This window comes from Dipodomys spectabilis, unplaced genomic scaffold (genome assembly GCF_019054845.1).
Source record: "Dipodomys spectabilis isolate Male_0828 unplaced genomic scaffold, ASM1905484v1 ptg000096l, whole genome shotgun sequence".
NCBI classification, from domain to species: domain Eukaryota; kingdom Metazoa; phylum Chordata; class Mammalia; order Rodentia; family Heteromyidae; genus Dipodomys; species Dipodomys spectabilis.
The window spans coordinates 5362139-5368138 of record NW_024870773.1 but is presented as its reverse complement, the minus strand read 5'-3'; positions in this window follow the sequence as shown (position 1 = coordinate 5368138).

Here is a 6000-nt window from a genome sequence, read left to right as displayed (position 1 = left end):
GGACTTTAGTCCTGGTATTTTAGTCCCCTGTGTAGGTAGCAATATTGGCCTTTCTCTTTGTGATCTGTAAAACACTCATTTTGCTGGAGTGTTTTAACCAGGTTTGAACTGACATTCTAGTTCTGATGTTTAGATAGTGTGTGTGTGTTTGTTTGTTTTTGTTTTTTGTGTATTTTATTATGAAAATACCGTACAGGGGTTACAATTACTTGGTCACGGTAATGAGTGCATTTCTTATGCTGTTTTCTATCCCTTGAGCCATACCTACACTTACAATAACATGAGACTGTTATTTGTATTTTCACCTTTATATTATTTTTAAGTAGTTGTACAAAGAAATTGTCATTCACCAAAGCTATATTTGCAAAGTGATGAATGAACTTTGCCACTTTCCTATCTTGCTACTAATTTTAAAAGAAAAAAAAAACAGTAAAAAACAGACAAAACCTAAAGGATGATTTTTTTGAAAAAAAACAACAACCCATCACTAAGTCTTTGAGCACAGGCATTGTTGGAGGTGGTGCTGCACACACAAGGGTAAGGAACACATTTTGTGTCCAGCCCTCCTCTGTCAGGATTGTGTGTGCTTTCCATGCCCTGGTTACTACTTCTCCTGTGACTTCTCTTCTTACTACTCAGTACGTCTCTTTGAGCTGTATTAAGGTGAGTGAGTTTCTGATCATTTGTATGAGTAACAGCAAGACTGTATGGAAGAAACCTTTTCTGCTCAATAGTATGGCAATAAGAGTTGAGCACAGGAAGCATTTACCAGATGTTGGCTACAGGATAGGAGTCCATGATTGATTATTAAAAGTGCTGACATTGGAACATGCAAGACAGGAGGCCAACTCTGATGCCCCACATATTTCTTTTAGCCTTCTTCACCCAAAGATCATAGAGCAACATATCCCAAAGTGACCAAATTAAGAGGGTAGAGGGTTCTAACATAGGAAAAACATCTCACTCATACCTAGAGCTGTAGTATGCTTAAGTGCCTTTGAGGTGACTCTTTTCTGGGATTTATTGGTCCCCATGGATAAAATAGTAATGTTCCTTGTCTGTCTATCACAGTTTCACATATTGTATCTGAATGCACTACTTGCAACTAGATGTGCTATGGTTACAAGTCAAGCATGAAGTTAATTCTTGTTCTTTATACTTATAGCCTCTGAATTCAGGCTGCAATCTCACCTATTGTGAGGTGTTTCAGTGTGTTTGCATGTGCTGCCTCAGGTGCTAGTGTTTGGATTGGGAACCTTGAACTCTATGCATGGAGACTACTGCTCCACTTGTGGAGCTATACCTCTATTTCACAGGGATGCACTTCTGTATTTCATTTCCTCAGGGCACCTGGGACTTGCCTTGGCATAGCTTAAGGAGACTTTCTATTCTGGAGCACCTCTCTTCTTCTTTTAGGATTTTGTTTGCTTGTGGGTTTGATTTGTGACAGTCTTGCAGCTTCAATTCAAGTTCTGGGTCTTATCCCTGAACTGTTTTGCTTAACACTATTGCTTTTGGGTGGGGAAGGTGGATCAGACGTAGAGCGCTTGCCTTGCATGCATGAGGCCCTGGATTTGATTCCTCTGCACTACATTAGCAGAAGGAAAAAAAAACACGTCACTGGCATTGTGGCGCAATTAGTAGAGCGCTAGCCTTGAGCTGAATAACTGAGGGACAGCACCCAGGCGCAGAGTTCAGGCCCAGAAATGGACCTCCCCCCCAAAAAGAAAAAGACTAGTGCTTTGACATTTGAGCCACAGTTCCACTGCTTGCTATTTATTGGTTCTTTGGAGATCAGTGTCTCAAGGACTTATCTGCACAAACAGAATCTCAGGGAATAGTGATCCTCAGATCTTAGGCTCTGTGATCACATGGTTGATTCATCACCACTCCTCCCCCATAGCCACTCTAACAAGTTTCAAGACAAGGAATCCTTAATTCCTTTAATCCCTATATGGTTTGGGACCTTCTACCAAGAAAGGACTGATTTTATTGGTGTAAGCTATGTGAGTGTTTCTCACTTTAAAAATGCTGGCTTCTTGATTTTCCATTCAGTATATCACTATGCACTTTTGAAGGAATTCTGTCATTTTTTTATGGTGGACGTGGGTCTTGAACTCAGGACATGGGAAATGTCCCTGAGGTATATTTCTTAGCTTGTGCTCTACCACTTGTGCCACAGTTTTAATTCTGGCTGCTTTCAGTGCTTGATTAGGACTAAGCCTAGGGACTTTCCTGGCCAGGCTTGCTTCACACAGCAATCCTCAAATCTCAACCGTCTGAGTGCATAGCATTATAGGTATGTGCCACCAATGCCTCCTGTGCAAACATTCTTTTAACCCTCAATAGACCTGCTCTTATACAAAGTCCTGCACTTTGCCACACCCTGTAGAAATTTGCTTCTGTTATCACATAGATTCTCTAGTGTTAAACATAACTGAGTTTGTTCTCATCCCAAGTTAGTGATTTGATAGCAAATTTGAAATGCAAGACAAATTTAGGTTTTTGTTTTCTGGATTACTCATGACCCTCTTCATATGTATTCTTTGTACACTGTGGCACTATGTGTCCATCCAATATTTTCCCACATTCCAATTGATTTCTGATATAAATTCAAGCTAAATATTCTTGATTATAAGTTGTCATACTCTGTTATGATAACTCTATCAGTTATTTTTTTCATTAGCAATTTACAAATATTATCCTTTCTCAATTAGGGATGAATTTTCATAGTTGTTCATGTGTGTTCATGGAAGATTGTTTGGCATATGACTTTGCTGATGCTGTTAAAGTTGATGGTCTGTCTATGGGTCTATGGGCCTCTTCAATGATTACTTTGTTGATTATTCAAAGCTCTGAAATTTGTATTAGTTTATTCAGGGTAAAAATCTTTTGCACACTCCTGATGGTGACTCTGAGTTCATTCAGAAGTGAGAAAGTTGATAGGCACTGGCAGCCCATGGTTATAGGACAAGTTCCTCAGGAGGCTGAGTCCTAGGGATCACCATCTATGTCAGGTTCATAGAGAAATCCCTGAGACGCTTATCTCCAATTAAGTAGCTAAAGGGATGGTGTGAAACTGTGGCTTAAGCAGAAGAGCATTGGCTTTGTGTAGAATTGCTAAAGGCCAGAGCCCTGGTGCTGAGTTCAGGCCCCTACAAGCACACCAATATAAAGAAGAGAGGTGTTTTCTTGAAGGAAATAATCTCTGATTGCTGATCGCACTGAATTGTATCCCTCAAAGAATGAATTTGACCAATAGTATCTCAAGAAATATTTTTTAATGTAATTTGTTATCTTTTGGAGTAACTGGTGATTGTCCTAGCAGGGAGGTGTTTTACTAAGATATGCCTCATTTTAGGATTGAGGAAATGGAGATGTATGAGGTCAACCTGATTCTTGAGGCTGACTCCCATGCCAAGGTTCTGTGTTCTGAACCAAGACCAGAACTCGGTAGAAATACCAATTTGCATAGAGGGCAGTTGATGTTGTTCATGAGGAAGCAGAGAACTTTGGCTCCGCCTGCCTAAAGCTTTAGCTATATGTGGACTGAGATTTGAGTATCTTACCACAAAGAAAGATCCATGAGACACTTATCCCCAATTAGTGGGAGCCCCAATGATATCACTACCTCTGAGACCAGTTTGAACAATGTAGCATTGAAACAAAAACTAATAAAAGCAGGAAAATATAAAACAAGGCAAAATGATCAATTCACATGAACTTAATAAATATAATTCTTTAGTTGACCAATTCATATTTCTCTTTATCTTACTAACCAAGTAACAAATAGTAATTTTTCAGATATTTTAATTAATTCATCCATAAACAGAAACTACAACTAAACTGAAAAACTTGTGAAAATTCACATCATTTTCCTCATGATCTAGCCTACCTTGTATTCCTGTTTAGCTTGAGCAAAAGAGTACCCCAAAAGTATGAACAATAACTAGTTTTAGAGTCCAATTAAATCCACTTTATTTTAATTATTATTCTTATAATCAGTTTTCATTCCATGAGGAAAGCTTCTGTGTATTCTGGGTGAACTAGGATACTGAAGTATAACCCAAGCCCTAAACAACAATTTTAAATTTAGAAAACCTCAACTGATATTAAACTTGATTTAGATAAACGTCGTATTTAAGAAATGTCAATTATTTTAGCTTTTAAAATTAAACTAATCTACATTGTTTTTTATCTAAAATCCATGACTTTTATTAAGCATGCATTTTCTGAAAATTATTATACAGTTAAAATATTGCATAAGGATGAACAAAATTGTGCCTGGCTCCAGTGACTTGCCTGTATTCCTAGCCACAAGTAGACTGAGATCTGAGGATCACAGTTCAAAGACATCTGGCTCTGTTAACCTGTGAGTTATATTTCCAGGTCACCACTGCAAAGCCAGGTGTGAGGTTGTGACAAAAGAATCAGAACCCACGCCTTAACCACAAAAGGTCATGGAAGCATCCAGGCCACAAGTTGGAGCCACATGAAAGGCATTTAAAATGTAAACAGGGCTGATATTTGCATTAGCCTTGTCAAGTCACCCACCATTTTGCACAGTTCTGGTGAATTGCTTTACAAGATGATTACTAACGGGTATTTGACCCCCTTCAGGTCTGACTTGAGATTTGAACTTGCAATGACTCCCTGAGAGTGAGTTCCTCTAGAAAAGACTTTTGTATGAAAGATGGTTAAATTTCTAAACCTCTAGTAACTTATCAGTGATGGGTGAATATACTAGTAACCGTGATAAAAGAAAACCACAGATCATGTGTAATAGTGGGATTTACTTCAGGACTGATATGACCAGAGATAAAAATAAGTTCTGTAACATTAGACAAAAAAATCTAAACTATGAAATATCTAACTAAAATCATAAAGATATGAATGAAAATTTGGATATGTGTCCAGCATTCTAGTATTCTATATTTACTAATAAATATATATCACACTTGCAATCTTATGAAAAGGAGCATATCTACTTCATTTTAACAACAACCAAAAAAAAAAAAATAATAACAGGATTCAAGGAGTGAATAACTGTGACTTAAGAGTAGTTTTTGTGGGGTGTTCTGGTCCTGGGCATTGAACTTGGAAACTGAGTGCTGTCCTAGACCTTTTTTTCTTAAGGCTAGCCCTCTTCCTCTTGATTCACAGCTTCATATCTGACTTTGAGGTAGTTGATTGTAGATGAGGTTTTTGGGACTCTCCTGCCCTGACTGGCTTTAAACTGTGATCTTCATATCTCAGTCTTGTGAGTAAATAGGATTACAAATGTCAGCCTATTGTAGCTTGCTTAAAAGGTAGATGTGTGTGTGTGTGTGTGTGTGTGTGTGTGTGTGTGTGTGTATGTGTGCAAGTTGGAAAAACTTTTATAGAAACTCACCATGCTGGCATTAAATTTGGAATTTTCCAACTCAATTTTTGAGTAGCTTCAATTCCAATGAGCATGTTATTACAAGCTACCAATTTGGCTTGTTTTTGAATGAATTTCTTCCCAGTACTTACTGACAGGATATATCTGTAAAATGTATGTGAAAACCTTTAACCTGAAGGAATTGCCAGTATTTAAGGAGTCATAATTTACGTATCCTGAGAGTTGAACAAAAATGGTTTTGTAGTTAATCACCTCTGTCTTCCTAGCACATGGGATGCTGAGTTTCAGGAATCATTATTTCATGGGGGTTGAGACCAGTTTGGGCAAAAGAGCATAAACACAAATAGTAAGGGAAGTACATGAAAAACACAAACAGGGCTTAGTGCTCGTGGATCATACCTGCAATCCTAGCTACTGAGGAGGCTGAGACATGAGGGTTGTGGTTCAAAGTCAGCCTGGACAAAAATGTCTGTGAGACTCATCTCTTTTGAACCACCAGATAACAGAAGTGACCCTGTGTTTCCAAATGGTAGAACTCTATCCAGCCTTGAGCAAAAGCACTCAGGCACAGTACCCTTGTCTTGAGTTCTAGGCTCAGGCTTAACAGAAAAAACATA